Raw genomic sequence first — 25,643 nt, 5'->3', positions numbered from 1 at the left:
TGGCCTTGGTTTTTAGTCCTTCTGTGCTTTGAATGCTGAAAACTTTGAGCACTTTGTACATTTTAGAAGTGCGATGAGAAGCCCAGAATGCAACATGCTCTTGTCTGAAAAGCTAGGACTGGGTTAGGATGCCCCACATTACATGGGCAGCTCTGTTCTATCACACTGGCAGAAAGAGTCAAGGCTTGGCCAACTAATTGGCGTGTAGATGAGAACTGGCCCGCGCCATCTATGATCACCTTCATCTAGTCCTGGCCATGTAATCAACAGTGTTTGAATGCCTACAAGTTTCATATTACAATTCACCGTTGCCTAAAAAGCCAGATTTTTTTTTAATGATTTTGACACAGCCATTTGCATCATGTTGCAGGTGAGGGCACCAAGCACGCTCGTGCCGACAAAATGATTCTGTTCCTTTTTAATTTTTAGTTACCAATCCGAGTCGGATTGGTAACTAACAAGAAAAAAAAACACAGGGAGTGTATGCAAGGGGGGGGGGAGGAGCTGCGTTCTGAAGTTGGTGGAGGGATGCAACATGGGTGGAGTTGTATTTGAGAGATGAAGCAGCACAGGAGGGAGAGAATAAGAAAATAAAGTGTCATAAAGTGCTGAAATAAAAATAAAAATTAGTCGCCTGAATATGAAGATTTGAAGGGTACAAGTCATCCGGCCAAAACTCTGGTGAACAAGTTATGCTCTATGGGATGGACAAACGGAAGAAGAGGAAGGCAAGCATCGAATAAGACGCAAACAAATGAGAGTGACAGGAAAGCCACCCAATGGTAAGCAATTGATGTCTCAAGCCCACTGTAGGTTTTGGTGCAGTCTACAATAGGTCTTTTGACAACAAACCTCTAACAGCTGTCTGTAGGCGAGACCCAATTAGGTGAATTGTGTTTCTCTGTACGTAATCACCTACTCTCTACTTGTACGTATATTAAAATAAGTGTCCATTTCCTCTTAACTTGCAAGAGCATCTTGTGTACCGTGCTATAAATCAGGCAAATGTGCCCACCCCTTAATAAAACCCCACAATAAAACATTTAAAAAGGTGCTCATGATGTTCAGATAGGGATGACAACAGGACTTGTGCATCCCAGTTTTCAAACAAAAGTACTTCAGCTTGCAAAAGGAGAAAACAATATGATAGGGAACACCCATGTATATTCTGTGTGTTTGGCCAACATTGATCTTAATGTAAGGTCTCAGGGGTTACGCAAAACAGCCCAGGCTTGGTGTGTGCTGAGTTGTGTTGTAGTTGTTGACATTGCGCAATCTTAATATTTCTGTTTCTGTAGAAATGGTTTCTAGACTCAAAGTCCAAACTTTCTCCTTACGTGGGTCCCTTGCTCACTTTGCCACTGGATTCAAGCTAGCCTGGCTGATGAAGGGTGTTACCCAGAACCGGTCTCAGGATGCTTGTTTCCGGTCCAGGGGGGACCTGGCTTGGCAGTTCGGGCTGGACTGTTCCCATGAGGAACAGGTTCAAGACTGATTTGCATATAGCTGGGTCTGAACTGAGGTGGCGAAGTGAGCTAAAGAATGATGATGGATTCAACCCAGATCTGTGACTGGGGGTGAGTGTCTGAAAAGTTTCAGCGCTCCGTCCATCATCTCCTTGTGTTTGCTTTGTTCGCCCTAAGTTGGCAGGGTATGCCCAGACGTGGGTCCCTTGCTTACTTTGCTACTGGATTCAAGCTAACCTGGCTGATGAAAGGTGTTACCCAGACACCGGTCCCAGGATGCTTGTTTCCGGTTCAGGGAAGACCTGGCTTGGCAGTTCGGGCTGGACTGTTCCCATGGGGCACAGGGTCAAGACTGATTCAACCCAGATCTGTGACTGGGGGTGAGTGTCTGAAAAGTTTCAACACTCCGTCCATCATCTTCATGTGTTTTCTCCTTATGTAGGAGCAGCCACCATTTTAAGAGAATACTAGAAGCATTGAGTCATCTAGTTTTGTGAACTGGAGTTTGATCATATGTTCCCATTGGTAACCAGTTGGAGCTACTTGTTGAATCCAAATGAAAATTTGACATAGTGTACGGGTTTATTGGGCACTCTATGCCACCAGCCAGCTTAGTTTTCCAACCAGTTGTTTTAACCTTCCTTTATTAGCATTTATACATTATTCTGTCGTCTTTATGAGTCTCTTGCATTAGATTAGAACACATCTCGATATTATCAATGCCATAATTTCTGGCATCAATATCCATATTATCCTTATTAGACACACATGACATGCTCTTGTACCCTTCCACAGGTCAAGAAAAGGAAAGGAAAAAAAGATAAAAAAGGGAAACTTAAATTTGCACTGACACAATCAAACTCTGTATGCAGCCTTAGCAACTCGCTTTCCATGCCAAAGCTGGTCTCCTTGAGTAATATATATCCAACTGTTTTCGATGGACTCTAAATATCCCTATCCAGACATGTCTGTGGATCCATTTGTTGGTCAATCACCTCTTCTCCTTTTAAGCTCTTATAAAACAAACCCCAAAACCCTCAAATTTGTCTATTTGATCATTCCGTTGGTAGATGACCTTTTCGTACGAGGCCACGTGATGCATATTGTATAGTCATGCCTCAGTAATTGGAATCGTGTTTTACTTCCCCCGCCTCGCTATATTTAGCATAGCTACTGCCAATGCTGTCGCATACCACCTTTGATTCCGGTGGATGCTTTTGGGAACATGGACAAACCATGCAATAACACAAATTGATATAATAGTGAATAATTTACTCAGCCTGCCTCAGATGGCCAACAGGTTGGATGTGCTTGACTCAGCAGTTCTTGTGAAATTGAGATGTTGGATGGCCAACTCAACCTGCCTTATATTTAGAGTTGTAGATCCTAGTTGGCGCTGGTATGTATGTACTGGAAACCTAGCTAGACAACAACAGAACTCACTACATAAAGGTATGTAAGATATACAAATTATGCCAAGCCCTGGCTAAGGATGAGTTTTTATTGTGTACAAAAGGAAGCGTGTGAGTGCTGGGATTCGTGTTGACAGTCCTCGGATAGTGAGTTGGGGGGGATCTTTATTGATCATCAACGAGATGCTACTTACAGAAGAGGGTCTTCAATACCTGTCGGAATGGAATATTGACCTTGCAACTCTGAGGGATGCTGACACAGACCCTCAGCGCATAAAGGTAGACGGTTTACTCCGCCTAATCTTTCTTTCTATATTTTGGCTTCGAGGCTGGCCATCTTGTCGCCATTGATGTTATGTTGGCTGCCTGAGGCGTTAAGGTTTTGGTCAGGTGTAGCTGCTAGAACAAAGGACGACCTTTTGCCGTGTCTTCGCACTCTCTTGGGTATTCACACTGAATTTCCCATCCTTGTTTATCAACCATTTGACTGAAGTTCTATTCAATGACTTGTTTCACTTGTTCTGAATCTAAGGCGCAGTGGCAGAGGCCACAATGATGTACACCATGACGAAGACGTTCACGAATATATAAACGAGCACATATAAATAAATGATGCTCGCCTCCGCTCTCCACAGCTCCAGATGCTGGATGGCTCGTGGGGCTCCTTCTGCACCAGTGCATCAGATTTAAATTGTGCTGTGTCCTTCCACCTGCGGCTGTTTTCATCTCTCAAGGGCACAGACTGAGTCTGACATCCTAGGGGTCTACATCAGCAGAGCACTAAAAGCAACCTCAGGAATTTGGCACCATAAAACTCCAAGCAACTGGTAGTTTCAGAGGCACTAAATGTTTGTCCTCTCTAGTCCCCGTGCCATGACCGCGAGCTAAGGGAGGCTCTAGCCAATGGTGGATTCCAAATAAAATTAGCCCAATCAAAACAAATCTGATTAATATCAATATATATTTGAGGACCTTTGATGTGTGATCCCAAGCCCTATCACAAAGCAGATTCCTCTCTGCAGCAGTCCAAGTACTGTATCCAGGCAAAGGGACATTGAAAAAGACACCTTTCACCGCTTGACAGTTTTTGTCTTTCTGTAGTAAGACTGGTCCATTGGCTGTCTATCAAATAGTCAACTATTGCATATTGGGGTGACACTCAATAAATCCACTTAGCCCCAAATGGAAATGTAACCTTTTCTCGGAAATGGAGAACTGGCAGGTGTCTATCATCAGCCATCTAGTGAAATATGTTGTATTGGACGGGGCGTTTTAGGAGACAGACAATCCTGTCAGAGAATCTCTTATCTGCAGGTAATAATAAATGGAGCCCTGCCCATGTGCCCCAAATGCATAAGCACACAGAACTGTTGGTATTTTACTATTGCGCGATTATTTATTTTGCAGCTTTTGTGAATACATGTTTTCACCCATCTAAATGATATGGCTGTATTGATTTCCTACGCCTAAATTATGCCAGGTTGTTTATTGATTCTCCACATAGTTATGTGGGGCAGCTTTTAGAATTCAGCCCATTAGCATCTCCCCATAGCAACTGTTACATATGCCTAAAACTTGTGCCTGATCCCGCCTCTGAAGCGGTACCTTATATTTCTTTATCACCAAGGATGTCTTAATGAGGTGAGCAACGGGTCCCTTGTGCTCAGCCGCTACTTTACTTTAACAAGCATTTACAATGCAATGGTCTCGACATTTTTAAAGTTAGAGCTATTGGCATTGCTCATGACATTATTTTTGTTTTTAAAACATTTAAAGAAACAGCATTGTTATTTACAATGTCAAGAGCTTAATCACTCTCAAATGCGAGACATATTGCATTTGCACCCACACACAGAGCCACACACACAAAGCCACCCACACACACAGAGCCACTCACATAGCCACCTACACACACACAGAGTTACCCACACAGAGAAAGCCACCACGCATAGAGCCACCTACAAAAAAAGCCACCCACACAGAGCCTCCCACACGCACAGAGCCTCCCACACGCACACAGAGCCACCCACACGCACACAGTACCCCCCAGAAATGTAGTGTCTCCTACGCCCCTGTGCGTAAGTGCATTTATTACCTGCCCGGTGTGAGTGATCTTCTCGCCACTGGAGCTGATCTGAGCCCCATATAACCGACAAGACTCAGGGAGGCTTACAAGTTGAGAAACGGAAGGGAGGGATTTTAGGGCATTGACTCCGCGCAGAGCGGGGCACAAAACCACAGACATTGTAACTAACGTCCTCTGAAGGCCAGATAGGTGACTTGAATAGCAGAGGGAAAACAGTGCAGAGAGTAACGCTGCATGCGCATGTGCGAAAAGCCGGGTAACCACTAGGCGAAAAATAACACTGAAGATCCAATTACAACTGAAGCAATTTCCCATACTATGTACGGTATTCCGTTCAGAGCGCCGTAGTTTCTTTATGAAAGCAATACTAATCTTTAGATTTTGACATTTAAATAATAAAAAAAGCCAATGTATTTCAACTTTTCTTCAAAATACCAAAACATTTTTAATAGGTTTTGGCGTTTGAAACATGCAGTATTGCCTAAAACAAATCTCTGAATTTGAAGCGTTTTTTTTAATGCTACTTTTTGTTTATTTTGTATACCAATGGAACCAAGATCGATAAGGGGCCACCTTAACACGGCGACTCATTTACCAATTTCGAAATATAGCTATCTGTTTGCATTTGCATGTCTTTCTTTTATGTTTTTTCCAAGAGCTATACTTACACGCAGCCCGCGTTAAGAACTAGACCGCGTTAACTCTACTGAATTTTTATGGCGGCCATGTTGGTTGCCTCATGCAGCAATACATACGCAGCATAGCCTATGGGTAAAAGTGTGCCTGGGGTCGAGACAGAGCACGCGTACACATTTGCAGGCAAACGTTCTTTGGGATCCCAGCAAACAGCACAGAGTTGTTTATCGGAGGGAAATATTTCTAGGACAGACGTGTTTGGTTTCCACCACGCTGTGTTTGTGTACACGGTGCCTCACTGATAACAGCGAGCAAGAAGAGCAGGGAACAGAAATGTCCCGCAGCGTCCAACATCCGCAGGAACCGGCAGCTCACATGGCTCTGTTTGTAGAAGAGCCGAAAGTTAAAAGCAAGAATCCATTTCAATTAGGGATCAGCCTAAAACTCGATAGCAAGTACTTACTGTGTCTTGTCCCTACTGTAAAATCAGTGTCAGAGCATGCAGTCTCCAAGTCCCAGGCTAAACGCACGGCTGCATATAGATCCTGTGCATTAGGTTGTTTCCATTGCAGTGCCTCCCCGGCCCTCTCTGACTTCAGTTTGGAGAAGTTCCCTGGTTGCCTCATGCAGCGATACATACGCAGCATAGCCTATGGGTAAAAGTGTGCCTGGGGTCGAGACGGAGCGCGCGTACACATTTGTGGAGAAAAGAAAGCCCCAGTCTAATTTTCAGGCAGAACCCGTGAAAAGGAAAGGTTGACCTGCTTCGACAGAGGTGAGTTGAAATTCCGATGCCGATATCTGCTTTCTCGGAGGTCACTTGAAAACGGAAAGGGCCATCAGAGGGTATTAGCTGGCAGGCCTTTTATTTCATCGGTGTGTTTCGCTCTGCCGTCTGTCCCGTTCTTGAGAAGAATGAGTGTTTTTCGTGTTAAAATTATATGTACCATTTGGTTTATGCTGAATAATAATGTATCAATTGTTGGGAAAGAAAGAGGACTCATTTACACACATGCCTTTAGAGGTGATAATTGTTACAGTTTGAACAAGCACACCACTGCCTTTCTCCGAGGCGAAGCAGAAATGCCTCGGAGAAAGGCAGCGGCGTTTCCGGATTCGGGGGCGTGTTTTGCTTTTCTCTCCTCTTGCCATTGGCTGGAGGAGATAATTAGAAAAGTTGAAAAAAACACGCCCCCGAATCCGAAAAGGACGGGGCCTGTTCGGAGTGACGGACCTCTTCTCCAATGGGTGGCCAGCATTCAAGAGGCCAGCCAATGGAGAACAGGGGAGAAGAGGGGCGGGTTCAAGCCCCTCTACTCCAAGTCATTATCTCTCGCGAGCGAGACTGCGCAAGCGCAGCCTTCGCTAGCCGAGACCTAAAAATGAGTAGACAATGTCCCTCTGCTCAAGCATAAAAAAGCTGTGGAAGGTAATACTACATCTCTCTTCTTATTACCAGGTCTCTGCAAGGTCGTCATCTCTTGCAGTTGTGGTTACAACACGTCCATTAGAGAATTAGGAAGTTTGCTGTATATCCCTTCTTAGTTTGAACAAGTCAGAAAACATGGAGTTTCTAAACCGAAAAGGTGGTGATTGAGCACATATTTGTTAGCAGTGGCGGCTGGCATGTAAGGAGGGCGGGGGACAAAAATAAAAGTTTAAAGTAAGAAAAAAAAATCCTTTTACCTTCCTGGTGCACCATCCTCCTCACTCGGGTCTTCTCCAGGCAGGCAGGCTGCAGTAACCAATCCTGGTGCTGCTCTCATGCAGCAGGAAAGAAGCGCCAGGATTGGAGGAAGTAGCCTCCTTCGGCGCTTCCGAGGACATCGGAGCCCTATGCTGTCTCTGACCCCGCTGGACAGCTGAGTTAGAGAGGTTAAAAATGCACATGTCTGGCTGGCCCTCATAAGATGGTCGGCCAACGTGACATGCACACTTTAAACTTAAAGTGCCCTGGCCACCACTACGTTCTGCTGCTGCCTGAGTGGCAGCCGCAGCAGAAATCAGAAAGCCCTGCCCCCTGTCCTGACGCTCAGCTTGGGATGGGGTTTTGAAAAATAAAATTAAATAAAATGAACTGTATTACCATTTTATTTTTCCATCTCTTGGGGCACTCTTGGGGCACTATTTAGTGGGGTGACACTCCTCCCCTGTTTGTTAGCATTACTATTTAAACAGTTAGTCCCCCTTTCAATTACAGGCATACTGTAATATGATGTGCAGACATATATGCCTACAATCAGGCCCATCGTATATGCATTATCACAACACAAAGGTCCTGCAACGCGCGATGCAAGAGTACTACTTGCTCAGGGAAAGACCTGTAGCCTGAGGGGTTCACAGACACTCACAGGGGTGATTGTGTGACTTGTAAGCCTACCTATTGGGTAAAAGAATGCGTTTAATTTCATAGCCAGTATCCTTGCTGCCAGCTTGGTTATGTTAAGCAATGCAACATCTGTGAAGGGTCAACACTCCGGAGCTGTATTGCCTAGATCCTATACCTTTGACCTTGGCCACCATTTTACCTGCTCAGTTACTTTAAATAGCAATAAAAGATATTCCAGTTCTTCCATCTGTGCATCTCCCCAGACATTTACCTTTAATAATTGTGAGGAATTGTGTTACACTTTAGAAGGTATCAAGCCTCCCATCACTTTCTCTGAGGAAGCCTGGCTGCTTGGCCACTGCTACCGCTGGAGAGTCAAGGACACTGAAGGGGTCCTGGCTAGCCACTGGGGTTAGAATTTAGGATTCAGAGCCTACAGGAAGAGGAGGCAGGATCACATGCTGGTGCAACATTGTCCCTGCAAATCACAGGATGTAGAGAAAAAACCCTAAATTATAGGCATCTCCCCTGGAGAGGGAAGCCTTAAGACATACATTACCACCAGGCAAGGACCCCCACCTCAGCATTCTTACATTAAATAAAGAGCCACAGTAATGAATGTCTGCTCCTATACAAGGAGGAACTAAGATGGCCGTGAAATCGCCTGAGATACAGACTCGGATGGCAGAAGCAAGGCAAGATAGAATAGAAGTTCAGATGATGGGGGCCCCCACCAGCCTCCCAGGTTATGCTTTCATGTCAATAGAGAGAGAGAGACAAGACCAGCACCTGCTCAAATTATACAAGGACCTGGATTCCAGGTGTATTGGTTCAGAGATAAATTGTCCCCCAGGCTCCAGCTCTCATACCTGTGGAAGTTCTAATCACTTTGTCTGCTTTGCTAAAGTTATCCTACATTCTGTGCCTGTGTTAGATTTTGGGACCCCTCATCTGCAGATCTAGTACTTACCTCCTAGAACAGGCTTAAACTTTAAGTCTGGTCCAAGAACCATCTTCAGATCCAAGCTCCTTGACCACATCAAGCCAGCTCTGAAGCATCTCTATTCTGAAGTCCATCAATTGATAGACAGGTGTTGTTTTGTGAGACGCTGATCATCAATGAGACAGCAACCATTGCCCAACAACTCAAACCTCCTGGTGACTCCAAGTGGAAATGAGAAGAGGTCTCTACTCAACCTCCTGATTGAAGTGCTTGTAGTAATTATGCTAGATTTATGTTAATCGCAGCTGCTACTTCTGTTCCCACTGGGGTTGGCCTCCGCATCTAGTCAATAAACAAATCCTAGAGGTGCTGAAAAAATGGCACTTGGTTCAGATTTTATTTTATTTAGAGTACTCTGGTATTTCTTCGTTTTATCATTCAGCGTCTTCATTTATCCCTTCGTAGGTACTCCTGTGCAGTACATCAAATAATTGAACACGTTCATCAAATGGTCTGGCACATGTTTCGCTCCGAATGGTATGCCTTAGAGCTCTTTCAAGGCAAGTGCATCATGTACCCAAAGTTCAAAGAGAACAACATGGCCATATTTCAATATTACTCTACTAATGAGCACTATATCCTTCCCTGTTAAAATGTTGTTTCTTCCAGTGGGTAACAATAGATTTTGAGTTTGCGTGCTGTCTTTGTAGGATGTACTCTCTGGAATCTTGAATACTCTTTTGTGATCTTCAGGGATCAAGAAAGACCTCATTAGAATCAGAAGAAAATGAGAAACTAACAACATACTTCTGCCAACAGGTCCAACATGACAGTGTCTACATATTGCCTTAGCAATCGATCTACCTCTTTCACAGCATTGTCCTGGGTTCTGATGTGGATTGACGTGTGATTTAGCATCAGTGAACCTTCTAGAAGGTATCATAAAATGAAGAGTCCATCACCCAAATCATTTGTCTGGAGCTGAAATTGAAGGGCGCTTACCTCAGGATAATGCATCGTACAGGGTTCATTAATGCAACAATAACCACCATTCGGTAGAGGTGGAATGTGGCCTTTAATTAGGGGGCATGGGTGTTATCTCCTTCAGATGTCAAGCAGGTGGAGTGAAAAACATTATGTCTGTGGGCTATAGGCAGAAAACAAAGGAACCTGTTGAATCCAAGACCTCACGCTGTGCGAAAAGTTACACCCTCCCCGTCTTGCATTGATATCACTCATGGGCTTGCTTGTGTTACAGTCGCTGTCTCAAGGGTAGGTAAGGACCTATCTTTTCAACACACGGTGGAGGGCACAAGACAGGTGAGTTAATTCAACACACCGTGGAGGCCACAAGACAGGTGAGTTGATTCAACACACGGTGGAGGGCACAAGACAGGTGAGTTGATTCAACACACGGTGGAGGGCACAAGACAGGTGAGTTGATTCAACACATGGCGGAGGGCACAAGACAGGTAAGTTGATTCATCACACGAAGGGCACAAGACAGATGAGTTGATTCAACACACATAGGAGGGCCAAGAGAGGTGAGTTGATTCAACAGACGGTGGTGAGCATAAGACAGGTGAGTTTATTGAACAGATGGTGGAGGGCATAAGACAGGTAAGTTGATTAAACACATGGTGGAGGGCACAAGACAGGTGAGTTGATTCAACACATGGTGGAGGGTACAATACAGATGAGTTGATTCAACACACAGTGGAGGGCAAAAGACAGGTGAGTTGAATCAACTTATCTGTCTTGTGCCCTCCACTGTGTGTTGAATCAACACATGGTGGAGGGCACAAGACAGGTGAGTTGATTTAACACATGGTGGATGGGCACAAGACAGGTGAGTTGACTCAACACACAGTGGAGGGCACAACACAGATTAGTTGATTCAACACATGGTGGAGGGCACAAGACAGGTGAGTTGATTCAACACACGGTGGAGGGCATAACACAGATGAGTTGATTCAGCACATGGTGGAGGGCACAGGACAGGTGAGTTGATTCAGCACACGGAGGAGGGCACAAGACAGGTGAGTTGATTGTCCTATGCTTCTTTTGAAGAGAAAGCAGAGCAGCTGTCAGTCATCTGAGCACCTCCTTATGTAGAGATTAATGATGCTGCCCAAGACATGTGCCCAGCGAGCTGTGAATAAGGGCACTGGCGAAATTACCTTGCAGCAGCTCTCTGGTGAGTCTCTTCGCAGAAGCTGGATGAGGAAAAACACTCAAGACATTTTAGAGAGCTATATCACTGGAGGGAGACATGATCTGGGCACTTCTGGGGAGCTGGGGCAGCTTCCAAGTAGAATCCACTGTGGGTGAAGCTCCCTGAATTCAACTTTGGGGTATAGGAGGCGTGCCACAGAAGTACTTCCATCACGCTATTTTCAAATCTCAGGGTCTTCGCTGCTTTTATTCAATTTCTCCAACTTCCTCTGGATTCTACCTTCCATCATCTTGTCTCTCGCATTTCATTTTGCTGATTTTTACCCGCTCTTGTACTCGGTTTAGTTACTACGCTTTTCGCTTCACCTCCTTCTTCCCCCCACCAAGTCTTTTTCCCTACTGTACTATCATTCCTCTTTCCCGGTACTCCATTCGTGTTTTCCTTTTTAATTCCATCTGCTGCAAATTTTTCTTATTTTCTTTTCTTCTCTTGTTGCATATGCTTGCAATAAAAATGTAAAATTAAATAGAACTGTAGCATCATTTTGCCAAGGAAATACCTATTGGCTTTGTCAGTGCATATTCACCTTTCTTGGAACGAGAAGGTGTTGTCCGCTGCGTGGAAATAAAGAGGCAGGCGTGAGGGCGTGAGGCCCTGAGAGAGCACTCCAAGGGCATTGTGTACTCACCGGCAGTGGGAAGGTCAGTCACTGAATATGAATGTGTCAATTACTGTAAGTGGGAGAGGAGGGACGGCTGGAACAACACAATGTTCTGTTTTCAGCTCCCTCCAGAGGCTGGAGTCAGCAGCTAGACAACTGTTCCTCCCTGCCAGGGGTGTATGAGGCTCTTCTGAGCAGTCCTCTCTTTCAGCTTGTCTCTGTCTCACTCTCTTACACCTCTCTAGCTTTCATCTCATTTTGTTTATTTATTTTTTTGCAGTTTTATATAGTGCAAACTCAACCTGAAGGTATTGGAGCGCTATACACGAGCACTAGTTATGTTACACAAGGATACATTAATATTGTGGTAGGCACGGGGAGATCAAGGGATTTGCCTAGAATAACAGGGTGTTGAGCCGACGCCGAGACTCGCACTTGGTTCCCCAGTTCCAAAGCCGGCAGCTCTGACCGTTATATTTCTCAGTGTCACTTGATGAGATGACTGTGCAGGTAGATGGCCATTAAACAGTACAAGGAGAGCTAAAGGGAGCGCGTTTATGCTTGAGATCCCGTCTCAAGTCATAATTGGACCTGTAGGCATGTTAAAATAGACTGCTCCTGTCTCTGCATCCTCCTTGTCTCCTGACTTTTCGTAGAGGCTCACTCCTGTCTCCCCCACTCCCTCCTCTCCCATGTGTCCATGTCTGGCAGTCTCATCTCTCTGGACTCTCTCACTGCTTCAGTCACCTCTTCTGTTTCTTTCACCCACAACCTTCCCCTGATGTCGCTCTTTGGCTGCCTGTCTCGTCTCTGTCTGAATCTTTGCTTGTACCCTAGTCTGGTAGCCTCATGTCTCTTTCATGGTTCTATCATCTCTTCTCATCTCCCTCCTCTTTATTCCCTAATTTTCTCACTCACCTTCAGTGCTTAATTTGTAAAAGAATATGTGCAGGTCCCAACTGGTGCTATTAAATGTTGGCAGTGCCAAATACCAAGGCTGTGTAGTCTTGACTCCACCTCAAACCTCTCATCCACCACCGGACACTCCTGCCTCTGTGACTCACTTTTGCAGGTTCTTTTTCATCCCTGCATTCTCCTTAGTTCACTATTTCTCTGTTTTTCTCTTTCTTCCCCCTTTTGTGCCCTCCTCTCTCTTGATATGGATCATAGTGTGTTGGGGATAAGTGCCAGTCCTCAAAAATGAGTGCCGATGGACCCCACATGCAACTACTGACTTAAATTAAGCACTGTTTCATCTTAGTGTTCTCTTCCTCTTTTACCCTCTCTCTTTCCTTCCATCACCTAGCCTTCTGTAGTAGGGGATCTCTGTGTATAGTCATAATCTATGAATAATCCCCGCCCATGTGCGGGGGTTACAGGTAAGAAACTACTCCTTCCTCTCGCCCACTCCTGCCTGTTTTCTCTCTCATCTTTACTCACCCAAATGTTAGATCTTTCTGATCTTGACCTCTGTCCTCGCACCTTTTTCTTCTTTCTTGTTGGTTATGTTCTTCTCCTCTTTCTATCACCCACGCTCACCTCTTTACCCTCTCTTCTGTCTTTGCTCCTCTGTCTCATCACTGTTCTCCTCCTTCCTGCATTTCCTTGCACCTTCTCCAAGCCCTGGCCCTCTATTCTCTTGTCTTTCCTTAGTTCTTTTTTATCTTCCACTCCTGCCTCATTCCTCTCTCATCTGTCCTCCCCGCCTGGTCTGAGAGCCTGTTCTCTCTCTTCTCTCTCTTTGTCTCTCCTCTCTCTGCCACGTCCACCTCTTTCCTTTCTCTGTGTCCTCACTCAACTGCTGTCTCTCTCTCTCTGGATGCCTTGTCTAAGCCCTGCCCCTGTCTTCTCTCCTCTGTCCCTAGCTGTGATGACTCCCCTCTCTCTCACTCACCTATCTCTTTAGTTCTTCATTCCATATCTGTCCTCACTCGCCTTTCTCATCTTTCTGTTCTCTCGCTCTCTTTCTGTCCTTCCCTGATGCCATCTTCTCTCCCTAGTGTCTGAAACTCATCTCTTTTTGGTTCTTTTTGTATTGCCTCTATCTCCTCTCCTCTTTTTATCTCTGTACCTGTCTCTTTCTTGACTCATCTCTGTCTCCCAGCACTTCTCCCTTCTCTGCAGGGGTGTAACTTCGGGGGGGTGTTTGGGATGTGACACCCGCGTAATAAAGACATTCTTGTCTTGGTAGTTTGATATGGGGGCACTGAATCGGTTCTGCTATGTCTGTATTGGGTTTTCTCGTCATCCCGATATCACTAAGAGGATCCAACTTGCTCATTATTGGCCCAGGAACCTAAATATACATATGGTGACCAGTATTCCACAAGAGCAGTGAATCCACACCCATAGAAGATCTTATTGAAAGAGTCTCAGACTTCCAAGCATACTACTGGCAATCAAACACCCAAAGGGTGTTGGGAAGAGTGCTTGCAAATATTCTAACCACTGGCAATCACTCGGAGTACCATTCTAGCCAATCGATTTTTGCCCATGGCGCCACTCTAGAAAGAGTGCCTGATTTAGGGTTTGGCTGATGGAGTAAAGGTAGACAGGGTGGCGGAGGTCTTTACAGCAGCCACCCTGCCTTTACTCTGCCTCCCAAATTTAGAGATGTCTGCCAGCCCTGTGAACGTTTCCATACATTGGCATAAACTGCTGTCATGGAGGTTCCTGTGAGTGTAGGTAAAGTTTGATGGATGGCTCCGTCAAACATCACAGACGCCCATCAGACTTTTCCAAAGTTTTATTTAAAAAAATAATAATTTTGAAGCACGAGTTTGTTTTTGAAAAACGAAATGTAATGACCTCTACACCGTGGTTTGGGGGTACATTTTCATTTTTTTTTCAATCTTTCTTACTGCCAGGATATACCTGGTGGTGGCAAACCATTCAAAAGAAGCCGTTCAACCATCCACTCTAAATAGGGAGCATGGCCGAATGGCTTACCTCTAATGACATCGGGCCGCTGGAGTAAGTTTTATACGGACAGAATATTCTTTACTCCATTGGCGTAACATTTGCAGTCCCCCCAACTGAAAGTCAGGTAGACGAGCCCTGAGTTTGGCAGGCAGTGCACTCCATCGCTGTTGTGACAGAATACTCTGTCCACCAAACTCTAAATCAGCCGTAGAGGCCCCATGAATGTACTGACCCTGCTACTCATGGGAACAGTTCATCCCGATCCTTGGCCATCTCACCCGTTCGCCCAGTGGCCCACTACTTTTATAACTGGGAAATTTTAGTTTCACATCCCCTCGAATCTCATTGACTGAGCTACACCGCTGCCTCGTGGCCCTTTCCTGAAGCCTGAGAGTTTCACTTCTTGCCATTTCACTCTGTGTCATACACGCGTGATCACCTAAATATACGTAGGCACCCAAAGCCACGTCAAGCCAGCCAAGAAACAGAGACCCTGTGGAAGTTACTAAGATATCTTTCTTTCCCAAAGTAAAACATGGCCCCAAGAGCTGGCGTCCAACAATCAAGCCCTGGGTAACACAATCCATGCGATGTACTCAGCAAGCTCACAAAAATACAACAAAGATGGCTCTGCGCTTTAAGTAACGTTTGATCTGTTTCAGCTTCAAGCATTCTTTTTTGCTAAAATATGTAGATGATGTAGCATTATGAGATAAAGGCGGCAAATCTGTAATTAAGCGGAAAGCACAGCATGTGCAGAATTTCATAATTGCTGTGGTCTTGATCATGAACACAGAAGTAGGACTATGAGAAGGGATTGCACATCTGATGCAAAGCATTACATGACCTGAGACAAATCAGTCAAGGACAGCACCACAAAAGTGCTGAATGTTGTGTCAATATCCATGCAACCTGTCCTAAGAATGGTGCCAAATGCACTTATGTCCTGTGCTGCTTTACTGCCGGTTACCATGCCGTCGGACATTTGCTAAAAGTATAGGTGAGTCCGGTCAGCCGGATCTTATCTGTGGTAACGGGGGCATTACTTAACTATACGCTATGGTCCTTTGATGTAGGATTAGTGGGGATCCTTATATGTCGCTCTAATTATGTGCAATACTTTCCGTGATCTATCTGTCGCTAGTTGATGGACGATCCACAGATACATTTGTTTATATACGTGATACGTGGTGTCGGGTGTGGGTACTAATGATATATTTGCCTTATGATTGCTCCGTTTTTGTACTAAATGTGACTGTTCTCTGAATTATGACTTATGGGGATTGTTCAGTTGTCCTTTGATTATGCGCTATGTTGCGTTTTTCCGAAACGGTCGCATTATACTGTGGGTTTTGTCAACACATGTGCACGGTTTTGTTCGCTACATGGGGACCCCCGGCTGGCACTAATTTATGTAGTGGCTTTCATTTGGAAAATGGTGGATGAGAACTCTCTTTAGGACTCTTTTACCTTGGCGTTATGACCTTGTTAATAAACGCACAATAACTACACACTGTTTAATCTCTAGACAGGTTACCCTCTGCCTCTTACTAACAAAAATATTTTCGTCGATAATGCCTTGAGGTATAATTGTGTGTTAATATGCACTTTTTGTATTCACCGTCCTAAATCATAAGACATGATACTCTGGTCTCTGATGTTTTAATAATGTATTTTAAACGCACAATAACTACACACTGTTTAATCTCTAGACAGGTTACCCTCTGCCTCTTACTAATTACTATTTTTGTCGATAATTCCTTGAGGTATATTTATGTGTTAATATGCAAATTTGCATTCACCTTCTTAAATCATAAGAAATGATATTCTGGTCTCTGATGTTTTAATGATGTATCTTTATTCGCATTACATTAATTTATATTTGTGGTGAGAATACTTTCTCGTTTTCCTCAGATAATTTTGTCCAACAATGGATTTCTTATCAATTTGAGTGAACCTTGGTTGCAACACATTACTTTATACCGTCAAGTGATACCGTCTTTACCTTTATGTTTGAAGGTGAGTGTATCGCAAGGTGATTTCAGATCAGATTTTTTAAATCACATAATACTGCTGTGCATTTAACGCTTTACTCATGATGCCATCGGTTTTTTGTGCGCCCATGATGCTATTGGATTTCTTACATTTGTGTTTCAGACGTGTTGCTATACACTAAATGTGCGATACGTTACTGTGATCTGGGAATTCTCTGACTCAACGACTATAGAATGAGATTATTTTCATGTAACCAACTCCGTGGTGAGCTTTTTTCGCACTTTTTCTTTTGTTCTTGACTCTGTTTGCCTTTTTTCATCTTCTTTCTCTCTTTCTCCTCGCGTCATTATTTTGATATATATAGTTGTTATATATAATTTGTTTTTCCCGTTCTTTGGGATGGAAGATTTCAGATCAGAAAGATTCTATGTATATAGAATTTTAACATATTGATATGTGTGCATATATATTTTGTCTGTTAGGTTGGTCTTGTTATTTTCGGATTTGTTATCTATGTGGTAATTTAAATTATTTTTATATGTTGTGTTGGAAATGTATTGTAAATATATATGTTGTTGTTTATACATGTTGTTCTATATATTGATTACAGCCCTGAAGAAGTTCCTGTGTTATAGGAACGAAACGCGTTGGCTGTCCATCTTGCTTAATAAATAAGAAGATCAAGAAAATTTTCGAGAATATATATCGATCTGGACTTTGTTATTTGAGTGCACCTTCCATTGTGTAAAAATTCTGGCTTTGCTTCGCATCTAACAACGACGGATGTTGGAAGTTGTTGCACTACGTACACAAATATAGTGTACACCATTAAGAAGGAAAACAGTTGGAATTCAAGTGCTTAACCGTGGTCCGTCGTTGGGTTTGCTTTGTTTATGTATGCACTTATGTCCAATGCTCACTCACCATCCCAGTCATTCCACTGACCCTTGGACTAGAAAGCCGCACCTCCTGCAAACAACACCTTCATCGCTGAATGCACCAGCTCCATGGCCAGGAAAAAGCACAATCCCAAAGGAAGATGCTACCTATGATAGCAAGCAAGTCTACAACCACCAAACATTGGATCTCACATGCTCCGGTGGAACACCGACAGTGGCCTCTGCATGGCTGATGGACTATATTTGTAAAATATACACAACTTCATTCAAGAGCTCTTGCGCAAACCCTGAAAACAATCTGTGGCCTTAAACAGGTAGAGTTTCTGATGCTTTGTGACATACAGTAAAGACTGAAAGACACGGGTCAAATGCGAGTGAATGCTAGTGGGTGGAGAAAGCCCAACCACCTTCAAAGGAAAGCTTAAAATGGGACATAGATAGAACGCCAGGATCTTTACTGCTAAGATTTCTGGTCAGGGTGTAGTGGTGAAGACTTCCAGCTAAATAGATGGATACCAGGTCATTAGACATCAATAGGTGATTCTCTCCAGCTGGACATTTTCCCCTGACCGCCATGTTTTGGATGGCGGTAAGAGAAACTAAAAACTTGCCATTTGTTCACTGACTCTAAATAGGGCGCCCAGACAAATGGCACAACCTCCAACATCCCTTAGCTCAGTCGGGCCATTGGAGGTGTAGGTAGACAGCGGAGAATAGTCCTGTCCGCTGCTGACATACTGAAGATCTGTCCGACTCTAACTCAGGCCCTAAGTCTATCTTGCAGTGAGAGCCAAAGTAGCTACGGGCTGTAGCCATGTGATCATTTTTAAAGGCCCTTTAATGGGGTCCACAAGACCATTCTACACCCTCTGAAGTGGACAGACTGGACAGTCTGGGTGTGTGCTGTAAAATGAGTTATGACCGAAACACACTATGAACATCACCCCCAGCTTTCCTATGAAAATCTGAGTCCCGAACATATCTGCACCCAAGTGTGCACAATCTTTTACAAAGCACAGGTCATACAAACAGGAATAACACCCACAGTCATTTCACACCAACCTCAGGACAAGTGACCCTAAACCCAGCACTGCTTCCAGTTTCAGTTGATGCCACCAACATCTTAGACCTGGAGCTTTGTACCCCAGGTAAAGCAGTGATCCCAGGAACCAGCAGACACCTGTGGCAATAAAGGACGCTACATCTACATGCTGCAGCCCAGTGCCTCCACGCGTAGGACAAGCTACCAGCTACCTGCCACAGAGGCATCTGGGCTGCAACAAGACACCACACCAGTGACACCAGCTCCACAAAAAGCGACCACCAGGTGACTGTACCCACGAAGACCATGGGACTCACACATGTAGCAGCTGTCAAAATGCCAAACTTCACCAATGACAAACTGCTGATGCTTGTAGAGGAGATAGGGACTCATGTAAAGTTCATGTTAAACTGCTCTAACCATCAAACAAAGGCAGGAAGTGAGTCCTCCAGACAGAAGCAAATGACGCCACCTGCAGGCGGATCTGTGCCCAAACACAAAACAGGTGTATGGTGGATTAGCACAAGATGGGGAACAACCTTTACAACGCAACTTTTACAACGCACTACACTTACAACGCATTTTTTACAACGCAACATCCACTACAACGCATTCCATTACATCGCATGACACTACAACGCATTTTTAAAAACTACCTTTACAACTCATTCCATTACATCGCATACTACCTTTACAACGCATACCATTACAACGCATAATATTACACTACACTATCCAACACTTACCCTACTGTTGCACCCCCTGGAGTTAGAATAGTAATTTTTACCCCTATACTATCCAACACTTACCCTACTGTTGCACCCCCTGGAGTTAGAATAGTAATTTTTTCCCCTATACTATCCAACACTTACCCTACTGTTGCACCCCCTGGAGTTAGAATAGTAATTTTTACCCCTATACTATCCAACACTTACCCTACTGTTGCACCCCCTGGAGTTAGAATAGTAATTTTTACCCCTATACTATCCAACACTTACCCTACTGTTGCACCCCCTGGAGTTAGAATAGTAATTTTTACCCCTATACTATCCAACACTTACCCTACTGTTGCACCCCCTGGAGTTAGAATAGTAATTTTTACCCCTACACTATCCAACACTTACCCTACTGTTGCACCCCCTGGAGTTAGAATAGTAATTTTTACCCCTATACTATCCAATACTTACCTTAAATGCAATGTAATATTATGCGTTGTAATTGTATGCGTTGTAAAGGTAGTATGCGATGTAATGGAATGCGTTGTAAAGGTAGTTTTTAAAAATGCGTTGTAGTGTCATGCGATGTAATGGAATGCGTTGTAGTGGATGTTGCGTTGTAAAAATTGCGTTGTAAGTGCATGCGTTGTAAAAGTATGCGTTGTAACGTCATACATCCACACAAGATGAAATACTAACAAATGAGACGCTCTTTCAAGAAGCACCTACTACAGAGAAAGCCTTGGATAATCCCGAAACCTGGTGGGCCGGTGAGGTGTCAGTGTTTGTCGCACTCACGAAGGATCACATTGCAAGTATCCCAATCACTAACTTGGACCAATAAGGTCAGCCCATGTCTTGATGAATATTCTTAGGAGGGGTGAAGATGAGGGCAATGGGCAGAAGGGGCCAGTGTCTGTTTTACCCTTCACGAAGTACAGGCATCGCCATTGCCCATGACGCCATGATTCATACCTAAAGAACCATTGTCGGAAGGAGAATAAATTGGCTGGTTAGACGATATACCCTTAACATCGTGCCCCATGTTTTCAATGTACCTTACCTTAGTGAGACAGACTGTGTTCCAAATACCCCTGTGAGTGCATTCATACAGCGATATATACTTTCTGAGGCTGGGCGCATGGATATGTGCCAACGTTTGCTGCAGCAGGATGGTGTAATTCTGAGGCAACTGGGAAATATCTGCATTAGTAGCTTCTCCAAACATCCTTTAGTGATGTCAGAAGCTCTGCCTCAGGTGAGCACCCTGGTGCTTCATGAGAGAGAGGTGGTCAATGTTTACTTCTGCAGTTACATTCGTACCTGGGTCTGTGCAGAGAACAGTACCAAGAACTCAGCTGAGAGCACCTGTGTTCAGATGAAGCTGTTCTCCATGTGCTCTCCATCAGCGTGTTGCCTGATGCCATGCTCGGACCACTCGAGAGCATCCTGCCTGCCCACTTCGATCTAGTGCTTCTGTGCTCATGGTGACATGGAGGGGTTTTCTGCGAGTCGTGTGGTCCACGCAGTGGGAAGGTGGCAGCGGATCTCAAGAAAACTGTGTTGTGCAGGATGTCAAACTTGGGCTTCTTCTTCATGCTTGATGGAACACCAGGAGTTTGTGGGAAGTGAGGAAAACAAACCAATTAAATAGCCCTTCCCAAGATGGTGGTCTGTCCATTGGAGGATGTCTGAGTCTCCCAATCCAAGATGTTGGACTCATTTTCTGTGATGTCAATTTATGATTGAGGCATATATAAAGGAGGCTTTATAACATAAAGATGTGCAGATTGCATTTTGTTCCCTGATTTTTTTTATTGTGATCTTGGTATCATCTTTGTCCAGTGCTACTGCTTTTGTCCCTGATTTTTGCGTCAAGAAAATGGGATAGTTTTCCTTCTGGAATCTCCTTTTGACATAGTCTGTCTCTTTTCTCCTTCCTGATGTCAGAAGGAGATGGGCGCTTTGCTGATTTCTCTAGTTGATGATTCCACAGCTGCAATTTTATGGGGGCTTCAGGTTCACGCATGCACTCAGTGGTTGTAATGCTACAGGTGCATTTGTTTAGGAGCATACAGCTTTCTGGATTTGTGCAATGTTCATTTGCGTCTTAAATTGCGTTCCATGTGTTATTTGCTATTATTAAGAGCCAGCTGTACGACCATTGGCAAATGTAACTCGCAAATTGTGAGTCACAATTTCCGAGTCGCAATTGCCAATGTACAACAGTGTCTGAGACACTGTTTGCAATTCCCAATGGGGTGGCAAATTGCATGCTTCATGAATATTAATGAGGCTGTCGCAATTTGTGAACCCATTGGAAATGGCTGGCCCTATCGGGCTCAGCAGACCTTCATATCTGGAACTGCTTTTAAAAAAAGATGTTATTTTTTTAAAAAATTAAGCCTGAAGCAGGATGCATTAAAAAAAAATGTAACTTTTCATTTTCATTTTTTAAGGGCATGCAGTTGTCCCTGGGACCACTGCCTGCCCTTAAAAAAACTGTGCATGCATTCACAAAGTTTGCGAGTGCTTTACCACCCTTTTGAGAAGGGTGGTAAACTGCGAGTGTTTTGCGACCGCAATTGCAGTCGTAAAACATTTTTACATAGCTGTTGGGGTCACTATTAGAAATGGAACACACCTTCCTAATAGCGAGTCGCTAAATGCTTTTTTGTGAGTTGCAAATTATTTGCGACTCGCAAAATAGGGTTAGTACACGGCCCACAGGATTTTTGCATGCGCAAACAGGTCTAAAACCCATTTGCGCATGTTAAAATCCGTCGTACATCTGGCACCAAATCTTTGTACTTGCCCATGTTTCTGTGTCTGTCCTCACATTTACATTCTGAATCTCATCAAGGATCCAGGGAACTAGGTGTGTGGTTTTTCCTTGCTTCTTGGACCATTCGGTTGTAGTTTTCGCTTTCCCTAATGGTTGCAGTCATTCACGTGTTATATGGCGTGCCTTGTCACATCGATAATCTTGTCATCGACACATGTTGACATCAACAAAACCATTACATCAATATTCCCGTTAAAATTAATTACCAAGACCTTGGCCTGGGCCTAGTGTCCCAAGCGGCCGTCTTTGAAGCTGGGGAACCAGGTTTGAGTCTGGCAGGAGGGTCAAACAACCTGTGATTCTGGGCATATAACTGAATCTCTCCTTGCCTAAAAATGAATGTGCCCATCTGTAATGCAAACTGTGCTCATGTAAAGCGTTCTGATACCTTCGAGTCAAGTTTGTGCTATATAAAACTGCAAAAAAATACGTGGTACGGCTGAGGTCTTGGCGGGTTGAGATGGATTGTAATATGGAATATCGACACCAACAGTATCGCGGCATATAAATATCAAGGACAGAAAAGAGAGGGGCAATATATCGAAAGATAAGTGCATATAGGGAAATATACATTTTCTATTACTAACTCCACATCTACGTACCTTGTAGATGTATGTAACATGTAGGTACATATATATGGAGTTGGAATAAAAAAATCTTGACTTACCAGTCGATATTTTGTTTTCGATGTTCTCTCCCATCGATATTGTTAAATCGATATTCGAAGGCACATCGTTGAGATGATGGTCATATACAAAGGAAGGGTTTGCAATCCGAAGGTTGTTGCAAAGGTTGTAGCTTTTGCGGCATATATATATGTGTATCTTGGCAGGGCCTAAGGTCCCATTTGGGTTTGCAGCTTGTGGTCTGTTTGCTTGCTGTTATATTTTCTATCTGTCTGCAGTTTACAAAGGATTTGTTTCTTCCCCGGGGATGTGTCAGCACAGTTTTCAGAAAATACAGGTTTTCCCCTTCAGCTGCGTTGTAGCTAAAGAATTTGCTGTTGGATTGTGGCATGTGGGCGCTTCCTATGAAACCCAGACTCTCCCTATTCTAACACCGGTGAGTTAGGCAGGGATTTTTATTTAAGATTCAGGAAAGATCTTCTGCCTGACAAATCATGCTTAATTTGCACCAGTGGTTGCAGATGTCGCGGACTACGCTCATTTTTATGGACCGGGACTTATTTTTATAATCAGACTTTGGCCCAGAGAGAGAGAGATAAAGTCAGAAAAGGGAAAAAGAAGGGCAAGGAGAAAGATAAAACAGTGTGAGAGAGAGAGAGAGAGACAAGGGCGTAACACAGGCCCCCGCAGTGCGGGGGGCCCCAAACTCCAGGGGGTCATTTCAGCACAGTACTTCAGCTGGAGAGCTCCTGATTGAGCTCGGAGGGGGCCCCTCCGCGTACGTTGCAGTGGAGCCCCCTCAAGTTTTGTTACGCCACTGGAGAAAGAGAGAGAAAAACAGGGATGAAAAAGAACCCATGAGAGTGAGATAATGAGACAAGTGTAGAGTGGTGGAAGAAAGAGACATGAGGTGGAGTCAAGACCAGGCAGCTTCACGATTCATGAGATAAAGACACAGGAAGTGTTGGGGTGGTGGAAGAAAGATCGTGCGGTGGAATCAAGACTAGGTGGCCTCGGTATTCATGAGATAAAAGAGACAGGAAGTGTACGGTGGTAGCAGAAAGAGACATGAGGTGGATTCAACACCAGGCAGCCTTGGTATTCGCCAACCCCAGCCCCAGCAACAGGCTCCTGAGATAAACTATGGCCCTCAAAAATTTGAAATGACACCAGGTACAGATTGAGACCCGCCTCTCCCAGCATCCCCCACAGCCTGGCTTCGTACACCCGGTCAAAGGCTGGGCGGAAGCCAATGAAGGTAAATATTGATTTTTGCCTGTTAATTGCCTGAGCATCTATTTCCAGGACCCGTAGTCTTCTCTGCGATCCTAATTCTCGCTCGCTCTCTCTTTCTCTAGCTATCCAGTGCTTTAAATGGGCCGGTACTGTCCGGTACTTAGTCCCTGCACTTCCTTGATTTGAGAAGGAGAGTACCCGCACTTCTCAGCACTGCTGATGTACATTTAATAGGAGAGTACCGGCACTTCTCAAGAGCAAAGGGGTACTCTAGTAAGTGAGTACCTGCACTTCTAGATATTCATTTAAACACTGCCTTTCTCTATACCTCTTCAGTGTCTTTTCTACTATATCTCACGAGATGCACCTGACTCTGTACCAGACCCATGGGCTTTACAGGCACCTCTCCTGTGGAGAAGCTATTGTTCCTTCCCCTCTATAATGTACGTCTGATCTAGACCTTAAGCGCATAAGTCCTGTGAAGGCGAATGACTAGAGGTCTTTAGACTGGTGTGTGGTGGCCACTGACCTGAAGTATGATGAGACTGTGTCCTAAACCCAAATGAACAGGCTCATCTTTAACTGTTTATTGCTCCTCCAAATCTTCTCCCTATAGACTAGGAAAACAGTTATCCCAACATCCATTTATTGCCCTTGCAAGGTGTTGAGCATTTGTCCAGGAGATCTGATGAAGCCAGAATTTCAGGATATCCATATAACTTTACACACAGTGAACCTAAAAGATACTCTTCTAGATAGCCAATATATCTTCTGAAAAGCTGGCAGGGATCTGCCCCTCCTCAACCTATGCTGGACACTCCTGGACTCCAGGAATGCATTATTTTGGGCTTAAGTTCAGGTATTTCAGAGTACTGCATCATATCTCATTCTAGGTCTCTGGTGCACGGCCCACATCTCTGATCATTTGAGCAACCTTCCCCGTCTCAACCATACCGGGAAGATGATAGACTCCGAAGCGTGGCTAGGTTACCCCTTGCTCAGAACCAATATTTTGTAGTAATGGACAAATTCTATTAAAACATGCTCTAGGGAACAAAAAGGAACGGCCACCCACGTCCCAAAAGAACCTCTGTGGCCAAAGGACACAGAGGGTAAACAATAAACAAAATATTGTTCCCGGGCAAAACACCAATAGAAATTCATTGGTAAACTCAATACAATAAAATGTCCATATCCAAGGTGTTCTCAAGTGAAAATTTTCTTCTTTTGATTTTCTTGTCTTCTTTTGAAACTTTATCAATCGGAGATATACAGCTGATTTCACAGTAATTGGGTTGGTATAAATGACATCGCCAAATGTAGCCAACACGTGTTTCGTCTTGGGAAAATTCACCCACTGACTTCCTCAGGGCAAAAACTATATCTTTGACAGCAGTTTCACCACAAACCAGGTAAGAACTGTATGTGGTCCCATATAATATGGGTCTAAAAAGCATATGAATCATACGTATCCTCCAGTATTCTGGCCATTGTCCTAAAATATATCTCAATCAGGTATGTAGTACAATTTCAGCAGAGTATAGATAAAAGCAAGTCCGGAAAGGAGAGTGCTCCTGCCATCGTCTTGGGTTTCAGCGCTCGTAAAGGGAAGAGGCGTGTTAAGATGCTTCTCTGTTGGTCATTAGACCTTCT

General features: G+C 44.2%; 1 long non-coding RNA gene across 2 annotated transcripts in view; it reads left to right on the top strand.

Annotated features, from left to right (window-relative positions):
* The window catches only part of LOC146772407 (uncharacterized), a 60,940-nt gene extending 39,877 nt beyond the window's left edge, over positions 1–21,063 (top strand). Inside the window, exons 2-3 of one of the 2 annotated variants that reach the window (XR_014972357.1) lie at positions 16,546–16,650; positions 17,237–21,063. This is a non-coding gene — a long non-coding RNA (uncharacterized LOC146772407). The remainder of the gene's footprint in view (positions 1–16,545; positions 16,651–17,236) is intronic. The other variant, XR_014972356.1, reaches the window with a different exon arrangement.
* Positions 21,064–25,643: the final 4,580 nt, after the last annotated feature.

This window comes from Triturus cristatus, chromosome 12, assembly GCF_964204655.1.
Source record: "Triturus cristatus chromosome 12, aTriCri1.1, whole genome shotgun sequence".
In the NCBI taxonomy this organism is placed as follows: domain Eukaryota; kingdom Metazoa; phylum Chordata; class Amphibia; order Caudata; family Salamandridae; genus Triturus; species Triturus cristatus.
The sequence above is the reverse complement of the archived record's forward strand: the minus strand, read 5'-3'. Positions and strand labels throughout refer to the sequence as shown.